At 35.9% G+C, this 21592-nt stretch overlaps 1 protein-coding gene across 4 annotated transcripts in view; it reads right to left on the bottom strand.

The window, feature by feature from the left end:
• The window catches only part of LOC141436697 (uncharacterized), a 61892-nt gene that overhangs the window by 11472 nt on the left and 28828 nt on the right, over window positions 1–21592 (bottom strand). For all 4 annotated transcript variants that reach the window (XR_012452319.1, XM_074099716.1, XM_074099717.1 and 1 more), the window contains exon 2: window positions 18788–18820. The gene's annotated coding sequence lies outside the window, so the exon portion shown is untranslated. The remainder of the gene's footprint in view (window positions 1–18787; window positions 18821–21592) is intronic.

Raw genomic sequence — 21592 nt, forward strand, 5'->3', positions numbered from 1 at the left:
TTGTAGTTACATTTACATACATGATTGTGTTTCAAAAAAAGTGTCGACTCAGAATTTTTGTACTTATATTAATTGTAGATATGTAAGTAGGTACTAATTACGAAAAAAAAAACAATTTCTTATACTTATTTAAAAATTCAGTGTTTGTTTTTCAAATTATTCTTACAATATCTTATAAATAAATGTAATAAATCAAAATAGATGACGGCACCAGTCATGGACATGTTAAACACAGTAGTATCCAGTAATGGACAGCAAGGATTCTATGCCTTATAGCTTATAGCTCACCATTCATGAACTTTACCAGTTATGATCATCAGTTATCTGCACATAAGTGTTTTAGAAAAAGTAGCATCCGTTTCTTAATATTGGGTTAGCGGAAAAAATATTCCATTATTGGTTCCTGTCCATGACTGATGCCTTCACCTAGGCGCTTTTATTCCATTTTCACCTCTTGCCAAACTTTGTTAATTCAATCAAGTGCAACCAGTTCCTCGTTGTTTCTCGTATTTTTTCATGAAAGGTAAAAATAAAGTTATGTTACGATAAAGTTGTTCGTTTATTTTGAGAGTTATGTAGGTGCCTCGGCGGATGCGTGACGCCGGTGCCTTTAATATTGGCTGCCTCCGTGACTTCTAATAACTCATTTTAAAGATTTCTCTGGGATCGCTTTTTCCACGAGTAAATATTTTCGTCGGCGAGCGGAATTAGGCTCTATGAGCTGCCTTTCATCTAAAAACTCGTATATCTCGTCTTATAAATAATCATTTAATCTAACAGCTCTATGTTTGCCGCGGATTAAAGGAAAAAAGACATCAATTCTGTTTCAAAGTGCTCGAGAGCAACACTAATATTCGGTCCATTTATAAGTGAAAATTTGCCGTCAGCTACGAGGAAACGGGCCGACGAATTGGCTACCAGCCTATAAAACGTAATGTCACATTCATTTGCAATTCAAGAGTCCTCAGCCAGTATTATGCCTAATAAAATTTACATATTTAAATTAAACTGCGAAATAACAAGACACTGAAACCATCGCGGCGCTTAGATTGCCCGGACATTCTCTACGCATTTCGTTTTTTTTTTGTGTCAGAAAATATATTCAAAATCTCATTAAGTACCAAATTTCGAGTACAACGACATAGACAGGATCGCTCAAAATTACAAATTAACTTTATATTTACATACGCTGTACGAATTTTAATACCTATATATAACACCAACCAGTACAGAAACTGTACCAATTGCACATAAAATCAACGTCAGTTTAACATTTTGTTATACAGATAACATATCGTAGGTATTTATTTAAAGATAAGGAAAATATTGCTCCACATATCTCGAGTTCACATTATGTCACCCCACGGCCTTTGACATCAATCAGTCCGTGCAATATGATAGTGTAATACTCGATACTGAAGCGATCGATCCGAATGTTTGTCTGCGATACTTATTAGCGGGTCTCCGAGGAAAAATGACATTTCAACCGTCTGCCGGAAAACGACTTTAACATAACGCATCAAAATTCAATTCAAATACACGAACAAAATGTTTGTTACTTTACCATTCATTAAATTACAACGCATGTTTGAGTTTTGACATCAGATAGCGTTATCACCAGGTTTCCTGTCGTTAAAAACAAAATAAACCGGGGAGAAAATGGACGAAGCCAGATAGGTCATCCCGTGTTATTAGGGCATCATAACATCCAGATATAATAAAGAAATACGCGCCCTGAAAGCCTCGGGTGACACAAAAGTGTTGCACCAAAGGTGGTCATGAAAAGTTAAGACACCCGCAAAGTAAGCTTATAAAAGTCGAGTGATGTTTTAAGAAAGTTTACGATCCAATTACGAAATGGTGTGACAAAGGGTCATCTTTACAGCAGTATTATCGTTGTTATCGCCTGTCGCCGCTGATACATTCATTACTGGAGCAGCCCTCAAAATTTATGTTGCAGGGAAATGTAAATTTCTAGTAAACAGGGTGCATGTGCTTGATTAAATAGAGCTATAGTAACCACTATACCTTATTACTTTGAAGCATATTTTGTTTACACTCTTGCGAAGACTATATTTATATAAAGCGGTCGTGATATAAATATACGTAGTGCTTACTCAAGTCACCATAATACAAAGGGACACCTCAAAATCTTTGAAGCAGTGGAATATTTTTATATTTAACGCTCCCCTCATCCACTGAAATATCGACTGTTGGAGATCCTTTAAATGAATATATAGGTTCGCTTTTGCATTTACACATATCTCGACATTTGTCAATTGTTTTCCTATCTTTATTTTTGAACGAAGTATAAGTTTACATACACAAACCTCTATATTTTATACCAGGCATTGATTCCACGTGGACCTTCAAGCTTGGTTTGGTTCGTAACATTATATAGTTACCGTTAACCCCTATAATCTCTTATTTAAACCCTGTTTCAGTGTAATATGACCAAGTAGGTAAACAAACAAAAACGTGAAGCCCTAAATTTTAAGTGAGCATTTTAAATTTAATTAGTCTAATGCAGGTAAGTACCTTCAATCCGAAACGAGGGGTGTTGGCCGCAAAAGTGTGGTAAAAGTCATAAGCGACGAGCAATGGGTGGGTAACATAATTTATATTAATTCAATAACCATTAGTAACAATTTTGCTGGCGCTTTAAAGGTTTGCTTTATTGTTTGCAAAATAAAGACTAGTAACCAATTTTTACATCGGTGGCGTAAGTCCGATCTATTCAAAACGTCATAGGCGTTTAGAAATACGATGAGAGTCTGAATGAAAATTACCCGTATGATGTGCTTTTAATTTTTGTTTTAAATCATTGACAACGAATTTCATTTTACATAATTCCACAAAAGATAGACCGCCGATATTGTGCTAACATCAACCCCAGTAGTAGGTGCGTCGAAATATCGACAACATAACAAAGTTAACTGTGGTCTGCATTCTTAAAATAATATGGATAATGCGTCTGATTTATGTGTATCACATTTGTAATAGTTAGTTTTTTTAGAAACTAAATATCAACAAGGAGATGATGCCTCAAGAAACATAAAAAACTCATTGCTGCGGGTGCTAAGTACTGGTTTTTTTCCTACTTATCCCAAACAGGAGTGTAGTGAAATACGACTTTACAGGAAATATCCATTCTAACCGCTCGTCGTTCGTAACTCGTACCTCCGCAAACAGGAGTGTCCAGTGACATACGACTTTACAGTGCAAGTCACGTGTACTAATTTAATCCACTCACCTTAAAGGAGCATAGACCTGTGTAAATATCTTAATATATTTGTTTGCACCACGTTTCTGGATGGAGCTGCTAAACGCCATACGGTGATTGCTAATTTATAAATTGATTTATCCTACTGTTGGCGATAATTGTCAATGTTACGAGTAATGTTTATTTGTCCAAGTCTAGCTTTTGTCATTATCTCGCGGGAACTGGGATTTTTTTCAATTTTTATTTGCATGAGGACCTACCTCACACTTTTATTTCTCTTAGTGTTGGTTTTCAATAGTTTTCAGACGCGGGCGTAACCTAGGAGTTTACCAAAACTCGTCTACGACCTCAACAGTTCAGTCATTTTATCAAGACCTAACTTTAGACATAATTGAAAACAAGCACAACACAATATCTTAGATATGTAGATGTAGATGTAATTCAGTGTATTTGCATTATCAGAGAGACAATGTATAATTAAAATATGGGATGTTTAGCTAATCAATCAGTAAAAGTGTAAAGTTATTTATTAAAATTATGTTAATGTACAAAAACAAGTATGTCTAATCCGCAAATAAATTCTAAAACATTTATGTAAGTAACTAGTAACGACTTACGACTGCCAGGCGACCATTACAGGGATGATGTATCCATTGACTGTTAAGTTTACGTTGAATGGTTATTTTGTAAAAAAATTGGGATTTTGGAACATTAAGTGATATTTTAATTACGGCTGCGTCTATTGTAAGGAATCGTTGAATTTATTGTTTCTGCTACACGTAATATCCGGTAGGTACGATAATTTATTAGATACTTGTAAGATATTATCAATTAATACAAAATCTGTAGTGATATTTTAACATGCTTTTATTAGGTTTACTAACTATAATGTCAAATGTATCAAGTCGAACTTAACACCTAATTATCACAGTCGTACTGCGCTAAATTTGGACATGAAGGTCGTTGACAAAAAGTACCGTTACAAAAAATGTGTGCCTATTGTTATTTTTCTTCCAATAAGATATTTAAATTAAGAATTCATTCTTTTTAAAGAATCTTTCATTATTTTTTTCAGCCGACATGTTTTTAAAAGAGTTTGTAAGTTGTAAGGCAGCCGGTTCCGTTCTGTCTTTAAATGCTTAATCCGCCTCTAGCCGAGGGTAAGCCTGTGTAACCTCCATTAGTGTAACATGCTCCGTCCGTGTGTAGCCTGCAAGTCACCTAACTAATGAACTACCCACTTTTTCTTCAAATTTGCAACCCTGTGTTACAAGCGCTTTGGAAGTAAATGGTTTTACGGTAATGCATTGTTGTTAATGAAATCATTGCCACGTGTATGTGTATGGTGTAGAACGCATTACGAGTGTTTATTGGGTAACACAGACGGCAAAATTATATGTATTATTGCTGAAACGCGATGTAGTAAGATAACTTTAGAGCTCATTATACTAAAGGATGAAAGGATCACAGCGCTTTAAAAGAAACATTGTGCGGTTTGTTCGAGAATTAATTACATGGTTTATTTTATAACTACTTAATTTTATCTTCAACTTACAGATCTTCTTTAAGATGAGAAAACAATTGGTACATATTATAAAGCTTTAAATTAAGTTTCTAGAGTAAACAGCATGACACATTCACTTAATTAGATAAATTAATTAAATATGTTATAACTCAGTCAATATATCAGTACAATTAATTATGATATTTCCTCATTAAATAATACCAATCAGACTTCAGTGCTACAAGGATAAACAGCAGTAAATATGGAAGGAAATACTAATAGAAGTAATAGATATTCACTGTGAACGTCCAAAAAAAACAAAAGATAAAATAATGGCAGACTTTTGAATATTAACTATGGCATCTCTACTAAGCAACAAAAAGAGTCTATTCACGAAACAGTTAGTACTAAGCTTAGCTAAGCTTAGCTCATCATTCCCTTAACGTTAATAAAGCAAATAAGTACCTACGTGCTTTTAATTATTTTCGTACGTGAGCATGTCAAAGTCGTTTAACGTAGTAAAATTAAGGACAGACTTATAAATTTGGTCTGCACGTACAAAAAATTACGTTACGCTACGCAACGCTGCCCTATAGCTAATTAAACTTTTAATCAAACGTTTATTAGACACATGATATAATATTCACCCTAACTAATATTCCACTTTAATCATCAAGTCGTTAACAACTAATTTTCAAACCGTTAGCTACGAGTCTACCTGTATTTACGGAGCAATTTATTAATTACGAAATTAATTCCAAGCCACACCGTACTCGCACGAGATATTCAATTACTATTCTACTCGTAGTAATGGTTATTTTCAATGGCTTTTAGGATGCGGTCGGCGCATCAATCATTTTACTCATCTACTTTATGTCAAATACAAAATTTGATACCGATGATAGATGACCGTTTTCACGTCGTTCCGCCGTCAAGCAACCCTCGAATCTAGTGAATTAGTCGACTCTAGAGTTTAATGTCTCGAAAATCATTGCTCAAAGTAAACGCAATTCAGAAAGTCTGCGGCGGCGCATTAACATATAAATCAGCGTTCATAAGTCGCAGAGTTTGCTTTACGAGGGAAAAATAAAATGAACAAACTGCACCCGTTAGCGTCCCTAGTGGTTAGCTTGGAAACGGGCGGACGAATACAACGTTTGTTTTACCTTACGTAGCAGGCAGAAATGGCTTGATTTTACGTCGAGATTTCGCTCAAAAGAGTACAAATTCAAAGTATTAGGACTGAAGTAGGAACTTACCTATATGTTTATAATAACACACAGAATCACAAAAAAAAACCCTATTCTGCTACTCACGTAGGTTGTACCTACCTACTTATATTGTCGTGACTACGGCTGCAGTAGATGACAAAGTTTCGTAGAACGAATAGCCATTAAATTGATTCCTCGCGGACCATTCGAATGCCGGTCCTGAAAAGTCTAGTGCTTTATAATTTGCCGGATGGTTTTGGTGCACAGCCAGTGGGTCTGCTAAACGGACAAAACGGTCGATTACATAGCGGGCGCGGCGACCGCCGCACGACCGCGCCGCGCGCTCCCCAGAAAAATGAACCTCTCATGAAATTTAATGTGGAAATGTCTTGAAACGACGCCAAACCCGCAACTGAATTATTTATGATTCGTTATTTTAATGGTGTCCCCGTTCTTTCATTACACCCCAAAGAGTGCTTCTTAATTTTGATCGCGCGACTCATGCGTTGCCCGATCCAATTTTGGTATTACGCGTCTGTTCGCGTAGGTTAGGTTCGTATTGAATTGTGCTGTACTCATATCCGTTTTTATTTTTGTGCGACGTGTTTTGAGTTTCAATCAGGTACTTGGGAGACGACAAAAATAACAATGAAGGCACGTCAGTCTCAGGTGCGCTGTCTTTTTGGTACAAATGTAGGGTTTATAATGTAGTCACGCGGGGGATTCGCACGGGTAACCCCAAATTTATGAAGGTAACGAATAATGTGAACCGAATTCCAGGTGTTTTTACTGGTACAGATAAATCAAATTTACGAAACAGAGCTGAATATTTTTTATAGGTTTCGTATTTCCCAAACTTCGCTAATAAAACGCAATTTACACAACATCTCACCGCCAGCTGGATCAAACTTGCAAAGAAAAATAAAAACATTTTGAAATTCCCAGACAGAAGGATTTTAGGAATGTAGAGTGTAGCTTGTTATAAATACGAATAACAAGCTACGACGTTAAGCTGTCTACCGCCACGTATCTACTTAACAAGCTCAAGCGACGATCCTAAAATACGCAAATACCTGACCTGCGCAATTGATTTCATGCGTTATCGCACGTGGCGTAAATCAGTCGCCCACACTGGCGTCCCATCACTAGTGCGCCATTATAAACATGTCGATGGCTGATTTCAGACCGGCTAGCTCCACTGTGCGGGCGTCAAGAGCAATAAAATAAAACAAACTAGACAGCTTTGAGCGCGTGATAGAAATCGAGATTTACCGGGAGTCCTAGTAACTTGTCATTTCAATAATGTTTACTCTAGACAGCGTATATTTATGGTATCTTATTAAACAAAAGAGAATAGTTATTTATTACCATTCAACAAATTAGTTAAGAAGCTGTTATAAAACATCTATTCGAGGAAGTGTTAAAGGTTTATTTTAATCGCAAACACCTAACCTGTTAAAACGAAATGGCAACAATGTTGGTTAATCAAATTATTGTTCAAACGCCCTCGAAATGAACATTTCGTCAGCTTACAGGCGTTCCCCCAATTTGGAAAGCAGGGGAGATGATACCTTACTTACCTAATAAATTCTGTTAGGTTTGTGGAAATACGCGAGTCAACGCGGCAACAGTGGGACGAAAATGTTATGTAAACAGAGTATCGCCTGGCCCCGGGTCGTTCTACTGAATAAATAACGCTGTAGCAAAGGCAAACTCAAACAAAAGTAAATTTATTCACCAAATACGACGATTAATATACGATCTCCTCGACAGATTTATATTTGTTCAAAGAGCGCCCAATGGGAGTTAAGTGGAAAAGCTAGTGGCTGAATGTGAGTAAACCTCTTGCGTGCGCATAGTTTCAAAAAAATCTATTATTTAAAATAAAACATAAAGAAGTAGGTACAAATATACATATTCTACGGGTATAGTATAGCTGTCTAGTCAACCAATTCGATTCCTAGGCCACCATGGAACCCTGTAAGTAATAGTAAATAATATTATTTGCCTATAACAATGTTCATCGAATGACGTAAAAATCACATTACGACACAGTTCTGTGATGGCCTGGGAATCAAATTGGTTGACTGTACCTATATTCGCGGAGTATCAAGCATATCACACTCGTAATATGGTTCCATAGTCAAAATAATACATTTTTGTACGGTCAAGGACTTCAATTTATGAGCCACCATGGAACCTTTTTAAAGGAAAAGTCATTACGATTATCCTTGCTAATTAATGCATTGTCACTATGACATTTACTGTGAAATGTTTCCAGACTTAACCAAAAACGTCTCTTTCTCCAAAAAATTCCGTTTCTTATGGGGTCTTTGTGAAATACAAAGAACAATCGAAATTGAAACTATCCTGAAAATAACTTAACTATACGTACTTTTGTTTTTAATAAAATCATATTCGAGTACTTCATAGTACGATACGACTGTTTAGAATATATTTTAGAATAATTTTCCCCGCGTGCTAAAATGACAATTGGATCAATCAAAAGTAATCATCTGCTGCATGTGAAATTAAATTAAACAATGAGAATGCGTCATTTATAGTATATCATATAGTCAAGCCCTTTTTTTATTTTTTATTTTATTCTACTGGATGGCAAGCGAGCAAGTGGGTCTCCTGATGGTAAGAGATCACCACCGACCTTGCACGAGGTCCTACCACCTGCAAAAATCCTCTTGTTCTGAGAGGAGGCCTGTGCCCAGCAGTGGGACGTATATAGGCTGGGATGATGATTCAAGCTTAAATTTTTTACCCGACTGCCCGAAGGAGGGTTATGTTTTTCAAGCGTATGTATGTATTTATGTTTGTATGTATGTATGTATGTATGTATGTGGGTATGTATGTCCATTTATTTGGTCCTCGCTGCAGCCTAAACGGCTGGACAGATTTTAACATTTGAGGTATTATTGGATTTGTTACAACTGTCGGAGTGACATATGCTATATAATATTTCAATATGGCGTCTGCGAAAAATAAATATGGTGGAGGGATGAAAAAAAATATTTTGTATTGTAACAATATGAGTATCAAATGAAAGCTTATAATTAGCCCATTCTAAATATATATGGGTTAATAATTTTAATCTACCGTTTTCACATAAATATCAAAACAGTGTAACATAAAACATTAAATTAAAAAAATCAAAAAACCCGGCTGCCAAAAAAAAGTAGCTAATTTAAGTGTAAAAATCGCCTTGGCATTAACTTTATAAGCATGCTGCCGCAGCCAGACTGCCGTTTTTATTATTTAAATATGTGGTTTTGTATACTGGCCACTTAGAACGGACTCGTTTAAAAAAAATGACACAATAGAAAAACTAAAATTGGCATTAGCAACGCAGTCTTGGGATTTAACAATTGTTTGATTTGTGATACATGTTTTTAGGGTTCCGGAGCCAAAATTTCGCCATGTCTGTCTGTCTGTCCGTCCGCGGCTTTGCTCAGGGACTATCAATGCTAGAAATCTGTAATTTAGCACGGATATATGTGTAAACTATGCCGACAAAATGGTACAATAATTTTTTTATCTCCTCCCATAGACGTAAAGTGGGGGTGTTTTTTTTTCTCATCGAACCCTATAGTGTGGGGTATTGTTGGATAGGTCTTTTACGATTCAGACAATTTTACGATTCAGTGAAATATTTGCGAAATATTCAACTTGAAAGTGCACATTTTCATTAAAATCGACGTTCCGTCTCCGGGGCCCTCTAAAATAAAAAGGGGTGGGTGGAAAAATTTGAAAAAATTCAGGATGGGAGTAATTATATCAAACTTACAAGGAAAACTATAACGGCTAAGTTTGCTTGAGAATTATTCGTAGTTTAAGAGTAAATAGCAGCCTAAGGTATAAAATATACCTAAACTTGGAAGATTCCGTATAAAATACGAAATTCTTAGAAAAATATTACTAAATTTTTCCGTAATGGCTACGGTACCCTATTTTGGGCGTGTGCGACACGCTCTTGGCTGGTTTTTATTTCCTTGCAGTGGTCGTAAAAAGCACAATGTTTTGTCTCTTACAAAAGTGCATTAAATGAATTCGTATTATCGAAGGCCTCCCATTCGGGTCGGCCTCCACACTAACTCGTTCATCTATTGCTTACTTTCCAGCCTCTACAACAATGTACTATTCTTTCTATGATATACCAGAGTTAATTGATAAAATAATTATAATCTGTAAGTTAGCAAGCCGTGATTATATTTCAAAATTCATCTGCAAAAACAAAGCAGTTATCAGTGGGAAATAAAAAAATAATCCAAAGCAAATCCCGATTCTCCCCTTATAGAATTCCCATTAAGGGAGCCCTAAAAATATAATTACATTATAAGGCAGGAAGGTGTAAGGACGAACAGAGCTCTCCAAGAATATCCCAAGGCCCTACTTCCGTATAGCTGATAATTAAAAAGTATTTCAGCTAATCTTTGCGAAATTAATTTTGTTTTTCCTGGAATTCATTATAGCAAAATGTTTTGTGGACAACGAACAAAACGATTGGCAATTACGCACTGATTTAACTTGGTTTCCATTTGTTGCTACGTCGCCGAGGTTAAGGTATAACAAAAAGCTATGGTGTAGCCTAGTGGTTTGATCATATGGCCTTATGTTATGGAAGGAAGGATATCTATCCTCTAAATCTAATCTGCTAAAGTTTATCGCTTACCAAATTAAACTTTTTGTTTCCATATCTTGTCAGTTTAGCAATAATATAGTGGAATTTGTCATTGGTATCGTTTGCGTTTAGTGACAAGAATTACGAGTATGATCTAATTTAACGTAGTCACTTGTACTATTATTTATACCTACCTTGTCGCTGGTAGCCTTTGGGTGCATTGGGTACTGACATAAATTTCTAACTTAACTTCCTTTGAACCAGAATGGCTTTCAAGTCACGCTCCGGCAAACTAATTATTTCTGCTACCTTCCATCAATAATCTCCTTTAAAATATAAGCAGTGTTGCCACCGTAAAGGGAAAATCAACTTTGGGGCGGAAATTGGAGTTCCGCCGCCAGAGGGCGCTAGCGCGCCGGACACGCCGCCATTACGGACACTTCCAATTCTTTATTTACTTTCTACGTCATACTTTGATATTGAAAGTACGTGAGGGCGATAGCAGCCGGTGTGGCTTGCCTTATCACTTGTGACGGTTAATAAATAATAGGGAAGGGCCCCAATATTTACGTCATATTTATTTACATACACAACATACGCACGCATATTTTAAACGACTTCTTAAATTGAAAAGTCCGTAATATTTTATCGATGAGGTTTTGACCTATTACGTAGACGACATGACATTTTTTCTATTCCAGATCAACAATAACTTTAAACGATTATGAACCATAACCACGAACAATGCACAATGGCAGCATCTCATTAAATTTATGACGCATTATGGGTTTAAGGAACCATAGGGCCCCAAAAGTTTACAGTAAAAAAATAATTACCAACAAATGCTTTGTATATTTACTTAAGAGCCACCATGCCGGTTCAACGAAACACACACCCTTTGGTATTTATTTGTTTTTAACACAATCGTTTCTCACAAAACCCCTAATATAACCGAGCTAGAAAATTGAGTTGTTATAGCAGGGCCTAGACAAACAAATTTTTGATGATCTACGACCGACATCTGGTATTATTTCTATGTGCTACGAAACATAAAGTAAACTTGAACAGTTAACACGTGTGCGTGAAACGGTTTCATTGAAAACAGTTTATAAATACAAATTAAGACTTTAGTTCGAAGCGTTGTGTTTACTATAGACATATGGTGGTTTCTTAATCAGCCTATACGACTCATTCATCAACATCCCTTGCTCCTAAAACCTGAAGCCGTATTGCCTAACGTTTCTGATTCCGCGATCGCTATCAAATGACAGATGTCGCATACAAAAACTGTCATTTGATTGCGATCGCGGGCGTCAGAAACATTAGGCAATACGGCCTCGGGTCACAAACATCTAAATATTGATGTATAGTAATTGAATATTGGTATTATTGCTAGAAATACTTTAATAACGTAAAGAAAAATTGGAATTTGGAAATATTTAAGCTGAGAATGTTTATAACTCCGTTATACTTCTAATGTGGAGGAGTAGGGCCTCTTAATACAAGTGGTTCGTATACGTACAGGAGGTTCCTAACCTTGTTTTAATTTCCAAAATGTAGTTACGCCTTCGACGCACTTTAAACATCCACCAATATAATGGCAACATTTCTCAAGCACAATCAAACAAATCATAAAATCATTTTACAGGGGTGTTCATCAAGTATGATGTAGATGCACTAACACTAATCACCTGCTGAACAACCTTTTTACAACTTTAACACTAACATGTCCCCTTCCACTAAGTACTGGCAAATATTACAATTTAAATCAATTTATGGTTAAAATTAGAGAATTGCCAAACTGCGCCAGTAGGTAGGTACTCTTGGTCTGGAAAATGCCATCTACGTTTGAAGCGTGATCCGTACGCAGTGACCTGCTAAGGTCAAGTATCAGAGTTTCTTTTTAGAACTCCGTAGTCACACATAATAGCAAAAACGCAGGCTTTAAAATTTCAGCATGTTTGTTCGTCCGTCTATCCGCCGCTTAGCTCAGAGACTCTTAGTACTAGAAAAGTGTAGTTTGAAATGAGTGGAAATCTTTACTAATATTATAAATATGAAAGTAAGTGTTTGTTTGTTACGCTTTCACGTGTCAAGTACTTAACGGATCGTAATGAAAGGTGTGGAGATAGTTTGAGAGCTTGAGAAGGCCATAGGACAGTGTTGTCCCTGAAAAATGTACCTATAGTTCCCTTGGGCGCGCGATGAACGAATTATTCGCAGACGAAGTCACGGGAAACAGCTCGTAATCAAATAATTACTCTAGTTTGGGTTTGATTGATTGTAGAAAAAATCACGGCACTAAAAAAAATATGACTGTAAAATAGGCCACACAGGTCAACGAGCAATGTCGATCAAATCTTAATATTGATTATTTGCTGCATTCATACGAATACAAGAGTTTGATTAATATTTTCAATTTTTTTCTCCAATATGCGTGGAAATGTCCGCCTAACTGTCGCAGACATAGACACGAAGTTGTTCCTTATAGACTACTATAAAAAAAATCTCTTCTACTACAGTAAGTCAATCTAAGCAGCCTGACGATCAAATTCCTTCTACCTTTTTTCTTTTTAAGTTCTAGTCTAAGATTTAATTCTTCTTTCTTTAAAATGTCTCGAAGAGTCACTGTTTTTTTTTTAATATTTCGAGTTCAAGCACAATGAAACCGAAAAACTGCTAACAAAAGAAAATGGCTGAATTAACTAAAAAGCGTTTTTAAATTAACTAAAAGCACTTTAAACCGTAATTTAGTGACACAAAGCTTCATTTGCATTTTAAATTCAAACTCACAACATTTATGGACAAGAAAAACACACTACATCACAACAAAAACACAGTAAAAACATAAATAGGAGAACAGAGAAAAATAAGAGACATTGTTAACTTTATATTTTTTATTCATATAAAACATTTTTTTTAATTACATTATTAGTTCTAATAAAATGCGATTAAGAGTCGTGCCGTGTACTTTAAAAAATAAACAAGTAAGTATCGCGGAAAGTATAAGGGCAACTTTTTAAAGCATTTAATTTAATATTTTAAAATTTTGCTTTATTTCCTCGCATTAAATATTGGAGAAAAGCACTAGACATGCCTCAGTAGAATTGGCAATTCGTGGACTCGTACTTATTGACGGACTCAGCTACGTTTCGTCCGTTAAACTCTACTCATCCAAGAATTGCTTTTTCCCGGCCTCGGCAGTAATGTACTATTACTATGAAATTCTACACTGCGTTTGGTCCGACTCGCATTTGGCACACGCATTTTAGACTTCGTACGACATCGCGAATAATTTTCGTATACTCGTAATTTGCAGTAAGTTAAGAGTATGGACTGCGTACTGCTTTCATTGCGGGATAATAACGCCTTCAAACGGGGGCTGGCTGATGTCATAACAATTGGCAAAGGCGCGACTGCTCGCCGCCTATCTAGATTTAATTTGGTTTCATTAAGTATTCCGGATTCACAAACGATTTCTTTTAATTTATTCCGAAGCTACAAACACAGAGTACGCAAATATTAAACGTAGGTAGTTAATACAAGTGCAAAAAATCATATTTTCATGTCATGGGAATATCGAATGACAATGATTAGTATTATTGTCAGTTTTTTTTGTAAAGTTATAAATTTATAGAAGTCAATATCTACTTGTCTAAACGTATAATTTTATTGACCACATATATAACATACCGCAATATGCTTTCGTCGGCATCGTAAAAGCACCAGGTTTTCAACGGAACTATATAAATTTTATGAACAGAATAGAATGAACATATCCTAGTGTAGTAAACGTTCAATAATTTAGAATTATATCTGCATAATTTAATAGAATTTCTGATAACTAATGTCGTTTATTATGGTACAGTCATCTGCGTTAATATCTGCCACAGCGGAGCGTGCAAAAATAAGTGACACGTCCACCGACCCTAAATAGAGTGGTATCAGATATTTATTCACACTTTGATGTGTCAGATATTGGTGCTGGTGACTGTACTTTATAAGAAAACCAAATCCATGGCTTCCTATGGATTCCTTGCAGTGAATGCACTTTATGAACTTTTTTGTAATTTATGGAATCAGGTGGTTTGAAGGTTGCGGGTGACCAAAGTAATTATTTCAGTTCATTGAACTTTTTTGTTTAGCACAGATACAAAATGTTACAATAATTAGCACAGATACAAAATGGACACCATACAACAAATAGTAGCAAACTGTTAAACGGGGAAAAAAGTTAACATTTTTTTTGTCATATTATATTCTTAAGTATTTTACATCCAAAATGTAACAATTATTTCAAAAGTGGCTCAATTAATTTCTACATCTTATTGTTTAATGCTGTTTGCATTCGATTTGTAAAGCATACCATTTAGAGTATTAAGCTTATTAATATCTACTAGATTAAACTTAATTAATGTAGGTACGTAATAATTTAGCACAAAATAAGCGAGCACTTCGCAATTCTGACATTTTAATCTCAAACAAAGCTGGAATTAGTTTCATCTACCTACATTTTCATTTTAGAATTTCATCTTCTCAACAAACCAACTCTTGTTAGTTTTCAATAGTAGATACATCATACATAATGAATAATAACTACTTGCACGCCCGAAGGTCAACACGTCTAAATTCCGACGGAACACTAAATAGGGTTCCGTTAACAGGATTTTAATTGTAGGCTTCCCTGTCTTGTCAATTAAATAAAGCGGCGATTAAGTTTCTGAACATGACTGGCATTAACGAGGATTTGGAAAGTTATTGGATTTTACGGTTCACTCGTCGAAAACTGATTTTGGTTCTTAGACGGCTTCGGATTCGTAATTATGTGGAGTGGGGTTGACCGCATATTTCATTGTTTTTTTTTTATTCATTTGAAGATATTATCTTAAGATTTAAATGAAATAAATAATCCACTGATTCGTGGACTAGTAAGTAAAAAAAAAAAAAAAGAAGACCAAAATATAAACATGTCCGAAATAATAAAGTTCGAAAAAAATAACAGACTAAATGCGTAATATTTAGTTATTTTCATCTCTCCTGTTCGGAAAGTTTAATTTTCATGGGTAGATAGCCGGGTGGAAAATTGCGTTTTCATCTCTAAAGTGGTATGTATTTTTTTATATTTTTCGATTAGCCACGGAGTCGAAGATAATTGAGTTACGTCAATGACACTTTTTTTCACGTTTTGGCATGGCCTACTATCGTGTACATATTTTTACCCGACTCTAAAAAGAGGTTACGTTCGATATTAGGTATTTTCGATTTTTATGTTATTTGATACATGCTTGACCAAAGAATGTTACATTAATACAAAGCTTAACAATCGTTTATGAAGAAAGGGATAGGTTACTACCAGTATCACGTACCTGACCTAGCCTGTTTTTTTTCGTGAAGAGAGACGTACTAAAGATATAAATTTAAAAGCGTAACTTTTCGCTCTAACCGTACAAAAGAAAGCAGATTATTCGATAATCTCACCGGGCGATGCCGGGACACGCGTCTCGGCCCGACCACATTAAAGTCACATTAGCTCTCCGTCTATTATCCACACACTGCACGAGCGAATTTGCTGTATTTTACAATGTCAATCTGGCTTATAAGTTCACTACAAAATAGGTAATATATCTTCAGATCAGAACGCAAGACCAGCGGGCTAAATTTCTATTTCTAAAATCATCGGGGTGATGTCATTTTTAAATTGATATTTGAAATCAATAATATGATACACGTAAAGTACAAAGTACGAAGAGTACGTCTTGTTTTTTCGTTTGGGAACGGTTGTGTGCTCGATTTCGCTTTTTGATTTGAGAATGCACTCGTGGAGAATTCGAAACAGGTTAGCATTTTGTGTGTTGTATGTGATAGATAGCAGAGTCGATGTGACTATGTAGGTATATTAATGAAAGAGGTGCATGACAACATACATACTTATTATATTTTTTACCCCACGGGATAGGCTATGCCTCTAGTGTCATGTGGGGTTCAGCACTAATGTAACTGTGTTTTTAGTATTTTCGGAAATAATCTATGTGATTGTATTTGTATATGTTGCAAATATATTAGCTGTTTTGCAAGAGTATACTCCTCTTAGAGGCACTGAAATTTGCAGAGGAAAACTAATAACTACAAAGAAAATGGCATTTACTAAGTTACGCGTATATACCACTTACACCGTCTTATTAAGCAAGCATCTGAAAGCTTTTGTCAAAGAATTTGCTTTTTAATTTTGATCCGTTTTGAAATGTACAAGGTTGTTGATAAGCTGATTAAACTTAACAACAGCTAACCGTAATTCGCTGTGATTTAATTTTAAACTTGCAAACTCCATAGATTTATACACATCGGACGAAAACAGATTTGGGGCGCACTTGACGGGCGTCAGCGTTACATCCTCGGCACAAAGCTATGAAAGCGGCTTAGCCCAGAGAAAGGGGATTACGCCATAATCTGGAACGGAGCGGTTGACATACGCCTGGGGCGTATTTACTGGCGAGTCGGTTTGCTCTTAGTAAATACGGTTGCACTGTGCGTATTAAACTAACAAGCATTACTGTAGCTGTATTGAAATGTGGCCGTTACTCTGGAACACAATACTTAAGTAGACGCGGAGGCGGCTAGGAGTGTGATACTCGAGTTCCGAGGGCTACGAGCTCCGAGGGTTTGCAGAATCCAGAGAAATAAAATCATTTTCCTCAAAAAAAAACTCCAAACCTAACCTAACCCAACTAGCGAACTCCGGATTCCAGCTCTGCGTTTTGTAATGTAAGGACCAAAGGTGCAACCGCCACACTATTTTTTTCAAGAACGTCGTCATGAAGTTTCACTGCTCCTTAGCCGATGACCACTACTACTCTATCAAGAGTGTAGCCCCTTACAAGAACTACTTAAAAAAACACCAAATAAAAGGAAGGCACAAAAATCTTTTTCTACCTACACCAAATTAAATTAAAGTTAGTACGACAAGGACGATGACGTTTTTATCTGTGTCTACAATAGCTTCAAGTGTTTGACTAGAAAAATACTCTTTTCAAATGTCATTGATATAAAAAAAGTTGGCGGATTGTTTTTTTTTCTTTTAAATTCAACTACATTTAGGTATTTTTTTGTTTGTTGATTCAATTTTAGAAGAAAAGATTACAAAGAGAAGTATTAGAATTGGCCGGGCCGGATGACACTGAATTATTTATGTTGTAATATTTTACACGCCTAATATTAATTATGAGTAAAATAATAATATGTAAAATTTACACGCTTGCTTACTGCTGCGCCGCGTATTTAACACTTTTTGACCGACACTTTTGCATACCCAGAGTTTGTATTCCTTCCCTCCACACTCCATATTGTAGCCCTTTTCTGGTATGTTTTTTTTATTACAAATCTCAAAGACTGTTATGGCATCAAACGACTTGTTGTTGTTTGTAATGTTTTGTACATGATAAGAAAGCTATCTAGTTATTACTAGTGCTCGAACCGTAGATATGTCTCCCATATCAGGTAATGAGATATTAACATGCACTATTATGTACCTATGTACTCGTACTGGAATCAAGGCAGTACCTTATTTTTTTATTTACTTAAATTATACATATTGTTATAGGATATTGGTTAATGGTTACCTACGATTAACTTTATAGGTCCTACCGGATTGCTACCACCATCTTGCTCGCTAATCCTGCCGTCAAGCAGCAGTGTTTGCACTGTTGTGTTTCGGCGTGGAGAGTAAGACAGCCGGTGAAATTACTGGCACTTGAGGTATCCCATCTTAGGCGTCTAGGTTGGCAACGCATCTGCATTACCCCTGGTGTTGCAGGTGTCTATGGGCGGTGGTGATCTCTTACCATCAGGAGACCCACTTGCTCGTTTGCCATGCAGTCAAATAAAAAAATGAAAAAACAACTGATAAGCTTCCAATATTTAGAAGCGCTTGCATACATTATACCGGTCGCGGTATCGGGACAGCCACAAAGTAACACCGGGATCAATAAATTATTTAAAAAGATAGACTAAAAAGAATAAAATTAGGGTCTGAGGGTTCTGTATTCGAAAACAAACGGTTATAAACAAAAATGTGGCGGGCTTATTGACTGCGCGAAATGGTCTGTTATGCCGATAACTGTCACAATGTTACAATCCTAAGCTCCTGCTCTATAAAAAACATCGCTTCGACCATTTAAATAATTTATTTTTCCTTTTAAACGGATCAAAGGGGATTAACTTACCTTATGACATGTTTAAGCTGGCGGCTCTCGACTCTGAAAAGAAATAAAGTCGATTAAATATACTTCATGGTTTAACAAAACAGTTCCCATGTATTAAATAAAACCTTTTAAATTTACGCAGCGGTCATGGAGTAAGGTTGTGTGTAAATGATAATCAAATGAAGTAACCCAGCGGGCGGAAAACCTATTGAGTAAAATACAATGTCAATAAAAAAGAAATAAAAATAACGAGTGAATATAATGTTGACAAAGTGGTACGTGTAAAATGATTGTTATGTTAGACGTGACATGCCCATAATAACGTAAACAGTGTTATTGGATTCATATAATGGAATGTCAGTATCCAAACAAAGATATCTAAAGTTAAAATATAACCTTCAATTAAACCAGCATTATCTAGCGTTAAAAATATTATTAGCTGTATATAGCTGTTATATATTGTCAGCTGTAGCAACCATAATTTTAAAGTAATACTTATATTAATGGTTATAATGGAGTGCAGTACTAAACTATTTTGTAAATTCAAGTATAGACAATTTATCAAAACAAAATTTAAATGCGTTTATTATTTTACTTCGGATAAAAATAAAATAACTCTAAACTTTTTAACTAGAAAACTTGAAATAACAGGGTTTGAATCCCAATGTTCTTCTCGATTCATTACCAGTTATTCTAATTCACCTCAGCAATTCACAATGCAAGCATGACCTAGAGCAGTCATACAGCATGAGTCAGCATCGCGTGTGCGCTTGACCAATGGCCACATCGGTCACTAGCGACCAATTGTCCGATAAGCAGGACAGCGCCCACATGCGGGATTATTGACTGACAATAAATGCCACATAATTCTTAATAAACAAACACCTCTAACCGACGAGTCAATTCGAGTGGCCGTTACTATGGACGCTCGTCTGACGATCAATAAATACCTGTTAGAGCCGGTTCAAATGTATGTTTTATAGATGACATATTGATTGGACTGACTGTTGAAAAGTGCTCAAGATATTGGTTTGTGAAATGTTTTTAATATTTCGAAGCTAAATGGCACTCGAATTTTACTAGCGATGATAGAGATTAAAGGGCATCCGACTGAGGGGCGATGCCTCGGGCGACGGCATCGGAAAACACTGCTTTGCCGAAGCCCGAAACAGGCCAAGACTTATTTAGATTAGAAAGCCAAAATATGGCTCTTCGGTAGTTTAATTGGGTACCTTGCGTTTTCTAGGATGGTCCATATTTTTTTTTATCGGTAGTAGACATATAATGTAGCTCACTCCTGTAGATAGTTTTTTTTTCACTTTCCTTTTTTTTGTAAAAATAAATTGAAAGTTTATTTCGGTAAACCACATGTTTCGTGAGATGATTAAAGGGGCTCCTAGACGGGCCATATTTTCACTGCAATATGTGGCCGGCAACTATTGGTGTCCCTGTCTAACATGTGAGTAAGAGAGAGACACCAATAGTTGCCGGACACAAATTGCATTGAAAATATGGCCCGTCTACGAGCCGATTAATAGGTTTGTGCCTTGGTGTATTTGATTTAAAAAAAAGAGGTCGGATTGACAGCTGTCAGTTGTCAAATGTCGCCGTACGTACGTGTGTGTGTCTTTGTCGAAGTGTGACGTGACTCCTGCAACAGCGTTCGGCAGAAAAGGACTTATTTTTATTTATATTTTCAAAATTAACTTCTTGCTCCTGTCAAACTGTTGGCGTTCTGCAGAATAAACCGCAACCCTGTCATCGTAACTGACATTGGCCCAAGCCTTAAGGCCGCCATCAAGGGGAATAATAATAATAATACGTGTGTGTAGGTGTGTGTGTACCTCTATTTTTATCAAACAGACCTATTAATCGCACGAAACGTGTGGTTTGCCGAAATAAAGTTTCAATTTACTTTTACAAAAAATGGCAACTGAAAAAAAATGTATATCTACAGGAGTGAGCTACGTTATAAGTCTAACTACTATTGATAAAAAATATAATATGGAACATCCCAGAAAACTTAAGGTACCCAATTCAAACATAAAGAGCGATTTTAAATAACATTCGTTGAGAACAAATATTTACGGGGGTTTCGACAGTATTTTTTTCCATGTATTTATTTAAACTAAATTCAACTACTTTGTGTTTTGTGTAAACAACTCCCACTGGAGATGAATTTGAGCGGTTATCAATATCTAGAACTCAGGTAACTTCTTCAACTTTAAAGTATTGTATTGGTAGTGAAGAACTGTGCAACTTCAATAAATTGTTTGAGACTTTTGCGATTCCAAGTTGCTCCTCGGGGTCCGTTTCTATGCAAACAAAAACATAGAAACTTAATTCACCTTGTTTATAAATAAGACTTCAATCACTGCGGAATACCAGATTTGTATCGGATGTTTCATTATTCATCCGTTCCCTGCTTCCCAGACGACAGTCCATTAGCATTTTAAATTACGTAATGAATTTACTAGGCGATGGTTCGATACGGCCATAAACGGAAAAACACGAATCTAATTGCTCGAAAACATACGATGTAGATTTATTTATGCGATTTGCTTACTCAGCCTGCGTTCGGTTCATGGCACTCGCTGAATAAGAATTTCAATATGTATCATAAACTTGCGGTTTCCATGAAGATCTTTCAGTATAAATTGAAATTTTGTGCACTCTTAAGTTTTATTGATCCATTGTTGCCATCCGTAATAACAATTAGCTTTCGTAACTGTCTTGCATCGGGCCATACTTGACATTTGAAATGTTCAATTAGTAAACATTAAATTCATCGTAAATTATGTAGAAACTTAACAATTTTTCTTATCG

This window comes from Choristoneura fumiferana, chromosome 17 (genome assembly GCF_025370935.1).
Source record: "Choristoneura fumiferana chromosome 17, NRCan_CFum_1, whole genome shotgun sequence".
NCBI lineage: Eukaryota > Metazoa > Arthropoda > Insecta > Lepidoptera > Tortricidae > Choristoneura > Choristoneura fumiferana.